At 38.1% G+C, this 10441-nt stretch overlaps 1 long non-coding RNA gene across 1 annotated transcript; it reads left to right on the top strand.

The window, feature by feature from the left end:
• The first annotated feature begins 236 nt into the window (after window positions 1-236).
• On the top strand, window positions 237-10110 carry LOC118159879. The gene is made up of 2 exons (XR_004747271.1): window positions 237-1311; window positions 7239-10110. It is a non-coding gene; the product is annotated as an uncharacterized LOC118159879 (long non-coding RNA).
• Window positions 10111-10441: the final 331 nt, after the last annotated feature.

Below are 10441 nucleotides of genomic sequence, written 5' to 3'. Positions count from 1 at the left end.
GAACATATATATATATATTTTCCAAGAGCCTTCTCTTCTCCAGGATGAACAACCACAATTCTCTCAGCCTGCTTTCATAGGAGAAGTGCTCCAGCCCTCTGATCATCTTCGCGGCCCTCCTCTGGACTTGTTCTAATACTTCCATGTCCTTCTTGTGCTGGGGGACCCAGAGCTGAACACAGTACTGTAGGTGGGGTCTCACAAGAGCAGAATAGACGGGGAGGATCACTTCCCTCAACCTGCTGGCCATGCTCCTTTTGATGCAGCCCAATGTATGGTTGACTTTCTGGGCTGCAAGCACACGTTTCCACCATCAAACAACACCCCCAGGCCTTTCTCCTCAGATCTGCTCTTAACTCATTCTCCACCCTGCCTGGATTTGTGTTTAAGATTGCCTCAGGCCCCTTGCATTTGGCCTTGTTGAACTTCATCCTAGCAGTTCTTCAGAATTGTATCAAAATGAAACATAATTTTGAAGTGTGAGAAATCCCTTAGAAACAGAACTGTAAGCTTCACTTATATTTCAACTGTAATGCTAAATGTTTTTCAGGAGCAATTAAGTAATTTATGTAAAGGCCCAAGGACATTAGGAAGAAATGTATCGTTTGTAAGATTTTATGTCATAAGCTTTTGATTTGGGGAAATATTCTCAGGTTACCAATAGATTCCAGATTTACCTGGAACTATTTTAAAGATATAATCTCTTTCAAAAAATTAAGGATTACTTGCACTTAAAGTTCAGGAAAGGCATAAAAATAAATAAGGTTCTTAAAACTTCATTTTGTTATTATGTCTTTTTTTATGCTTGTCTTTGCCTTGAACCACGTGTATTTCAATACCCATGAGTTTGCTGGCTGAGCATAACTGTGCATAGTCAGTCTTTACAACATTACCTGTTACAGCTATCATGTTCATGACCTGTGCTTTAAAGAATAATTATGCTTATTATGCTTCTGTTATTGAGATTGCAAAAGGAAGCTGCCTACATATTTAACAGCTTACATATAAACTGCAATTGAATCAGTTAGATACTTCAGTATTCAAAACATGAAATAGGTCTGTTTAGTAAATAAAATGGAATTGCATGTATTGATTTAATTTTAAAAAATCACAACCAAATAAATTCATCTTTTTTTTTGTTGTTGTTTTTATTCTAGAATCGAATGGAAGAAAGCAAAGCACTTTTTAGAACAATTATTACATATCCATGGTTCCAGAATTCTTCAGTTATTCTGTTCTTAAATAAAAAAGATCTCTTAGAGGAGAAAATTTTGTACTCCCATCTAGTTGATTATTTCCCAGAGTATGATGGTAAGTATATTTCCACCAGAGCTCATGCTCCATTAACACTCCGGTAATGACAAATTATCACCCATTCTTCATTACATCCATATTCTTCATTACAAACTGTACTTAGTACACCAAATGGTTAGTTTGTAGTTGAGTGGCTTGCTGGTCATGTTTTCTTTTTAATTATATGAAAAGGAAAAACTTAAAAATAACAATTTTTAATACTTGAAATTTTTAAAGTCACTGAAATCTTGTGGTATTTTCTAGATTTCTAGGATTTCATTTTCTAACTCCATTAACTGTGGATAGGATGGCAGTACCTTTCATGTGAAATTATTGCTTCTAGATGAGTAACAATGTATTAGCAATGAACCTTATTCTGTTCTTGTTCCTAAGTTGAGGTGAATGCTTGAAGTGAAGTATAAAGTTAAAAATAAATCACAGAATCACAGAATCATCTAGGTTGGAAAACACCTCCAAGATCACCGAGTCCAACCTCTGACCTAACACTAAGTCCTCCACTAAAACATATCACTAAGCACTACATCTAAATGTCTTTTAAAGACCTCCAGGGATGGTGACTCAACCACTTCCCTAGGCAGCCTATTCCAATGCCTAACAACCCTTTCAGTAAAGAAGTTCTTCCTAATATCCAACCTAAACCTCCCCTGGTGTAACTTTAGCCCATTCCCCCTCGTCCTGTCACCAGGCATGTGGGAGAATAGACCAACCCCCAGGTAGCTGTAGAGAACGATAAGGCCGCCCCTGAGCCATCTCTTTTCCAGGCTGAACAATTCCAGCTCCCTCAGCCATTTTTACTCATAGTATTTTTTGTTAGATTTTTGTTTGTTTGTTTGTTTGTTTAAGCCTGTATATTTGAATAGAAGTGTCATAAATTCTCTGGGGATGTCAGAGAAACCAGTATATCTCCTCCCACCCTTTCATTATACCATTTCTTTATTGTTTTCTTTATTTTTACTTATGTAAAATGTAATGTGCTTGTCTCAGAAAACATTACGTGAAACATAGCTGTTCCTAAGGATATTGTACTTTTATAAAGTTCTCCTGAAGTAAAAAGTAAGGTATTTTAAGGTGATTTTTAGGAGTTGGACTCAATGATCCTTCTGGATCCCTTCCAGCTCAGGGTATTCTATGATTCTATGAACTGAGTGAAGTCTTTAGTAACAGGGGAAAAATCAAATTCATATAATAAAATCTCTTCTGTCTCACCAGAGAGTGAACAGCAGATTTGAAAGCTACAAAAAAAAAAAAAAAAAAAAAAAAAGATTAAATTCTTCATTTTCAAAACTAAAAAGTGATAATAGGAAAAAGTTACAGGTATTTTTCTTATTTGAGAGGAAAGGATGTGTTCACAGTAAACAGCCTGGAGGAACAGCCAATACGTATTTATGAGTCACTCTAAGTTTTGTTTGATCATAGAATAGAATCATAGAATCATTTAGGTTGGAAAAGACCCTTAAGATCATCAAGTGCAACCATCACCTAACACTACCAACTCTACCGCTAAACCATGTCCCTAAGCACCACATCCACACATCTCTTAAATACCTTCAGGGATGGTGACTCCACCACTTCCCTGAATAGCCCATTCCAATGCCTAACCACCCTTTCCATTAAAAAATTCTTCCTGATATCCTATCTAAACATCCCCTGATGCATCCTATCACTTGTCACCTGAGAAAAGAGACCAATACCCACCTTGCTGGAACCTCCTTTCAGGTAGTTGTAGAGAACAATGAGGTCTCCCCTCAGTCCCCTCTTCTCAAGACTAAACAACTCCAGTTCCCTCAGATGCTCCCTCGTAAGACTTGTTTTCCTTGAATCATAGATAACAATGGAAGGATTCTGCACTATATTAGATAAAGTGATTGACTCATAGTCAAACTCAGATTCGTTATCATGTTGATCTTGGACTCTGATATGATTCATCATTTTCCTATGAGGAATTTCCTGGCATCAAGTGTCTGCCTGGTACTCCATTATTAAAGAGCTGTCCAGTTCACGGAACGATCACGTTGAGGCCTACCTGTGGCTCATAAGCCTGAGCAAGACTTATGTCAAGTGCAGGAATAAGCATATCCACCACACTTGCTAAAGTCCAAATAAATACCATCCACTGCCTTTCCCTCATCCACTGTGTCACCTTATCATAGAAGGAGATCGGGTAGTCAAGCAGGATTTGCATTTCATAAAACCATGCTGATTCAGTCTGATCACCTGGTTATCCTGTATGTGCCATAAGATGGCATTCAAGATGATTTGCTCCATGATCTTCCCTGGCACCGAGGTCACACTGAAAGTCCTGTTGTGATTGACAGTCACCGTTGTGATTGCTATATGTTAATGTCCCATTAATGGTATCACAGTAGCTGTCCGGCAGATAACAATGAATGAATGTTAATAGAATTGGACAAGCATACGGGTATGATGGAATGAGACCGGGCTTCAACTTGCGACAATCGCACTCCATCTCTTCTGCCCTGAAAGATTTCTGGGACAGATGGAACTCAAAGTCAGTCACAGACAAAACTTATTGGACATTTTAGAGAAGGGCTACAAAGCTGGTGAAGGGTCTGGAGAACAAGTCTTACGAGGAGCGGCTGAGGGAGCTGGGACTGTTTAGCCTGGAGAAGAGGAGGCTCAGGGGCGACCTTATTGCACTCTACAGGTACCTGAAAGGAGGCTGTAGCGAGGTGGTGGTTGGTCTGTTCTCCCACGTGCCTGGTGACAGAACGAGGGGGAATGGGCTAAAGTTGCACCAGGGGAGGTTTAGGTTGGATATTAGGAAGAACTTCTTTACTGAACGGGTTGTTAGTCACTGGAATAGGCTGCCCAGGGAAGTGGCTGAGTCACCATCCCTGGAGGTCTTTAAAAGACGTTTAGATGTAGAGCTTAGGGATATGGTTTAGTGGAAGATTTGTTAGCGTTAGGTCAGAGGTTGGACTCGGTGACCTTGGAGGTCTCTACCAACCTAGACTATTCTGTGATTCTGTGATTTATATACATATATGAAGGTGGTGATTAATTGGAATGTATTGAGCAGTGTGGGACCCGAGCATGACATAAATGGTATGGAATAACGGGTAGATAATTTCCTAGTTTCGGCTACGATAGAGGTAATTTTCCTCCTAGTAGCTGGTAGGGTGCTGTGTTTGGGATTTAGGATGAGAATAATGTTGATAACACACTGATGTTTTAATTGTTGCAGAGCAGTGCTTACACTAAGCCAAGGACTTTTCAGCTTCTCGCTCTGTCCTGCCAGTGGGCAGGCTGGGGTTGCAGCAGGAGCTGGGAGGGACAGACCCAGGACAGCTGACCCAAACTGGCCAAAGGGGTATTCCATACCATCTGATGTCATGCTGAACAATTAATATGAGGGGATGGCAGGGGTGGGGGAACCGGCTGCTCGGGGATAGGCTGGGCATCGGGTAGTCAAGCAGGATTTGCATTTCATAAAACCATGCTGATTCAGTCTGATCACCTGGTTATCCTGTATGTGCCATAAGATGGCACTCAAGATGATTTGCTCCATGATCTTCTCTGGCACTGAGGTCACACTGACAGTCCTGTAATTCCCCAGATCCTCCTTCCTGCCCTTCTTGTAGAACATTCACCAACCTCCATTCAACCGGGACCTCCTTGGACAGCCAGGACTGCTGATAAATGATTGAAAGTGGCTTGCTGAGCACTTTGGCTAGCTCCTTCAGCACCCTTGGATGTACCCCATAGATTTGTGCGTGTCCAAGTGGTATAGTAGGTCACTAACCATTTCCCCCTGGATTATAAGGGCTTCATTCTTCTCCCTGTCTCTGTCTTCCAGCTCAGTGGGCTGGGTACCCCAAGAATAATTGGTCTTACTAAGGCAGAGGCAAAGAAGGCATTAAGTACTTCAGCCTTTTCCTCATCCCTTGTCTCTATGCTTCCCCCCATATCCAATAAAGGATGGAGATTCTCCTTAGTCCTCCTTTTGTTGCTAATGTATTTATAGAAGCATTTTTATTGTCTTTGACGGCAGCAGACAGATTAATTTCCAGTTGGGCTTTGGGCTTTCTATTTTTCTCCCTGCATAGCCCCACAACACTTTTGTAGTCCTCCCGAGTGTCCTCCCGAGTGTCCTTCTTCCAAAGGTCATAAATTCTCCTGAGTTCTTTCCTGAGTTGTAGACAAAGATATCTCTTCACCCAGGCCAGTCTTCTCCCCTGCCACCTCATCTTTCAGCACATTGCAATGGCCTGCTCCTGTGCCTTTAAGATTACCTTCTTGAAGAGTGTCCAGTCTTCCTACCAACCCAGTCATAGAATGGTTTGGGTTGGAAGGGACCTTAAAGATCATCTAGTTCCAACCCCCCTGCCATGGGCAGGGATACCTTCCACAAGACCAGGTTGCTCAAAGCCCCATCAAGCCTGGCCTTAAACACTTCCAGGAATGGGGCATCCACAACTTCTCTGGGTAACTTCCAGTGCCTCACCACCCTCACCATGAAGAATTTCTTCCTAACAACTAATCTAAACATACCCTATTTAGTTTAAAACCATGACCCCTTGTCCTATCGGCACACTCCCTGATAAAGAGTCTCTCCCCATCTTTCTTGTAGGCCCCCTTGAAGTATTGGAAGGCTGCTATAAGGTTTCCCTGGAGCCTTCTCTTCTCCAGGCTTATCTTCCTCAGCCTGTCTTCATAGGGCAGGTACCCTAGCCCTCTGATCATCTTCGTGGCTTTCCTTGACCCGTTCTAACAGGTGCATGCATTTGTTATGCTGGGGGCCCCAGAGCTGGACGCAGTACTCCAGGTAGAGTCTTATGAGAGCAGAGTAGAGGGGGAGAATCACCTCACACTTCTTTTGATGCAGACCAGGATATGATTGGCTTTCTGGTCTGTAAGCACACATTGCTAACTCATATTCAGTTTTTCGTCCACCAGTAACCCCCAAGTCCTTCTCCTCAGGGCTGCTCTCAATCCACTCATTGCCCGGCCTAAGGATTGCCCCAAGCCAGGTGCAGGACCTTGCACTTAGCCTCATTAAAATTCATGAGGTTCACACAGGCCCACCTCTCAAGCCTGTCAAGGTCCCTCTGGATGGCATCCCTTCCCTCCAGCATGTCAACTGCACCACTCAGCTTGATGTCATCTGCAAGTAGTACTATACAGAAGAGAACTATTTAGAAGAGAATTCAAGAGAATTGAAAATATTCTTGTCCTTTTGAGTTTATTTCATGTGACAGATGCCCTAGATGACGTTCAGCAGGTTAATCTTCACTTTTCTAGATGGACTCTTGTGTAAAGTAGAACATGTAGTTTGGTTACATAGACTTTGTGTTCTTCTGAGAATTACAGCCTTAATATAGATTTAATAGGATCATTATCTTATGCAATTTAGATAACTGATTTGTTAGAACAGTAACATTTTGCAGTTGACCAGCTTCAACTAGAGAGCATATGCTTTTTATCACTAATTAAATGAAATTCTATTGGAGTGTCAGACCAATTTAGGATATAACTTGTTTATGCTTTTTAAGAAAACAGTTTAAATACAGTAGGTATAGAATTAAAACTGAACGATTCTATTAATTTTATAATGATTTATTAGTATAATGTAACTAATATTTCTGTTGTTCATTTTGTGTGGTTACAGATCATCCAATTCATCTCTCCATTTTAAACATTATTTTATGGAAGGATAGTAAGCAGGAAAAAAAGCAGCTCTTGCATGATCAACTTCTGGAATTTCATTCCATTTTTATTTTTTAATGTTTTCTACTGGAAAAAATACTATATAATAGTATTTATTAGTAAAAATGTTCCCTTCTCTTATGTGAGGATCACAGACTGAATCTTTCTTCTGTTTTCTGCTCCTAAGGTTCCCTCTTAAAGAAGCTCAAATTTTGAATCGACTGTAAGAAAACTGACTTTCTCTTCTTAATTATTAGGACCACAACGGGATGCACAAGCAGCACGAGAGTTCATCTTGAAGATGTTTGTAGACCTGAATCCAGACAGTGACAAAATTATCTACTCCCACTTCACATGTGCTACAGACACAGAGAATATACGCTTCGTCTTTGCTGCTGTCAAGGATACAATCCTACAGTTAAACCTGAAGGAGTACAACCTGGTTTAACTGTGCCAAGGAGGCCCTGCAAAATCACCTTTATGTGACCGAAGATACAGAAGAGGGACTGTATTATCTGTGAAAACAATTTGCATAATACTAATTTATTGCTGAAGTTATATTCGCTCTGTGAATATCCACAGAGTTTGTAGTTAATATTATGTTTTTATTTAAACAATATGGAGAAAAAACAAAAGATGCTGAACTACATGCACAGCAAATTTCCTTATCTTTTAGGCAAAGCCTCATGACTCAATGTGTTTTAAATTCTCAGTCATACTCTCACAAAGGATAAGGTGTTTTTTTTTTTGATATTGAAACAAAGTCAATCCGGTTTCCTCGTTCCCTGACCATTTCTCTCTCCTTCCTTCCCTTCCCGCTTTATGTTTTTAAAGGTATAATGGCCTTTTTTCCCAGTTGCATTTCTTGGTAAAATATTTTCTATTGAGTGATTTGGTCAGGAAAAATGCCATCATCAATATTTAAAATATCAGTCATTCCAATTTTACAAAATGTACTTTTTCTGAAGGATCAAAAGTATTGATAGTATGATTTTTAAATTCTTGACATGGGTGTTTTCATTCTGTCTTCACTTCTGAGGCTAGAATATTGGGATTGCAAAATAGAAATACAGATGTGTATGGATGTAAAATTTAACCATGCTTTCACAGTTTAGAAAGATTCACAGAAGACAGTAATGAAATACCTAACACAAACCTAGGATGTACATGGAATGTCATAGAATCTCTTTTTAATTGCCATGTGCCGTTTTTTTCTCTTTTCTTTATTCACAAATGTCAAACAGAAATGTCATGAACACTACATTTTTCCCAGTAGCTACAGACTGAAACAGTGTGGGTTGTCTTCTTTTTTTTTTTTCAGTTGTGTGGGTTTTTTTCTTAAGTTAGAGCTTTTTAAAATGTGTTTTTCCACATTAGATTTTTATATATATATATAATTAATCTTGCCAAATCTGTCTTTTTATAAAACCGATATTTTGAAATATAAGATACTGAATGAAATACCAAAGTGATGGATTGGGAACTGACCTGATTGAGTCAACTGCCATATGATAAACATAGTTTCAGTTCCTACAATCCCCTTTTAGAAAGTGTTCCATTTTCTATTGCCAAAAACAACAGTGTGGATGAATATGATAATAGATACATGTGTATAAAAGACAGTTTAACTCATGTCAGAGATGACATGAGATTGCATACAACATGTTCTGTAATAATATCAAGGCATCTTTAGTTTTACAACATGAAATGTTTGTTCACTGGTTGCTTGTTCACTGAATCACAGACATTTGATAGGCTTAATATAAACGCCTTGATATTCTTTAGAAAGAGCTATGAATATAAATGAAACATTGAGAAAATCACTCTAGAAATTTAAACGTGCTGTTTTTTAACAAAAAAAAATGCAGTTCATTGATGAGTCTTTATTCTACAGCTTAAGCTGAAAGAGGGTGTTTTTTGACCAGGTGCATTACTGCTGGCAAGCTACAGAGAACTCAGATATGTAATTGGATTGTCTGCAATGCCAAGTAGCACTAGAGTGCACTTAACACAGAAATTGCTGCCTCTCAGCAGTGTAGGGGAAGTGGAAAAAAGAATGGCTTATTAGTTGAGTAACAAAGTTAACAATAAAGACTAATGAATTGTTTTTCATCCTTAACCCTCCCAGCTCCAAAACAACAATTATAAGAACAGCTGATACTTTTTTCTCCCTTATAAAACATCTTATAATTAAAATCTGGTTGTACATACATATATATATATGGCAGCATCCATATTATCTTTGTAATTATTAATTTTTGGCAAATTGAATGTGCTATGTTGATATGTATCTATGTAATTGTACTGTATGTCATAGCTAATTTACATTTTAAATAATGCTATTTTATTTACTTTTTAAGAGAAAAGAATGTAAATTTTGTCCGTTTATTTCTGACTAGGGACTTGTTTTTATTTAAATATATATATATAGTACAAAGTGGTACTAGCATCGTACTGTATAAAATTATTTGTACATTCCCAAGTAGAAATAAATTGTATACATGCAAAGGACATTCACATTCAAAACAATGCTTAAATCTTATGAGGGCTTTATACAAATGTAGAAACCAGTTTTGTTAGAAGAACATATGCCATTATATCTCGGATTGGAAAATAAGCTCTTCAATATGAATTTGTATTTGGCAGATTAAACTTTAATTTTGCCTTTCTAATGGCCTTTATTAGAAAAGTTAATTTAGAGACTTTTCAAACCAGTGAACATAAGTACTAATGGGCATATGTTATTTCCCTAAAAATAATCATGAAAAAATGCAGAACATCAGATCAATTAAACATTATTTCAGAAATTGCAGAAACGTTGAATCTAGCAACAAAAAACTCATTAGCGTTAACAATTTTAAGGAGTTAAAAATTTTATTTAATAAAGCTAAAGCAGGTAGTTGTATGTTATAAAAAGTGACACCGACATTCTAAATAGGTGATCAGAGTAGTTAATGTTGTTATATATGGCATTATAAAATTGGTCCTGATCTTGCTTAAAAACATAAAGCTTCTGTGTCTACCGTTAACTATGGAGTGCATGATAATATCCCTTCTTTTAACCTGGGAATATATTGGCCACCTTGGATTTAGTGATATAAATAGAACTGTAGGAAAAAAAAAAAAAAAAAAAAAAAGCAAGTGATGTCTTATGAATGTTTGGTGGTTTTTTGTTTGTTTTGTTATGTGGTACTGGGGAAGGGGAATGGGGTTTTATGTTTTGTATAAAAAAATAAACAATAGTTTTCTCATGCATTATACTTATACTGTAATTGCAAAATTCAAGAGGTTGTGCCACTGGGCTACTTCTGGTATATTTTAAGTGAGCAAACCTGTGGCAATTAGATCATTTGAGCATATTCTGAAAAAAATATATATTCAGCATGCTAATGCAAGCTTTATATGAATCACCTGTAGTGTGACAGTTTTTGCAAAAACATTTCCTTTTTAAATGACACAG

This window comes from Oxyura jamaicensis, unplaced genomic scaffold (genome assembly GCF_011077185.1).
Source record: "Oxyura jamaicensis isolate SHBP4307 breed ruddy duck unplaced genomic scaffold, BPBGC_Ojam_1.0 oxyUn_random_OJ72543, whole genome shotgun sequence".
NCBI lineage: Eukaryota > Metazoa > Chordata > Aves > Anseriformes > Anatidae > Oxyura > Oxyura jamaicensis.
The sequence above is the reverse complement of the archived record's forward strand: the minus strand, read 5'-3'. Positions and strand labels throughout refer to the sequence as shown.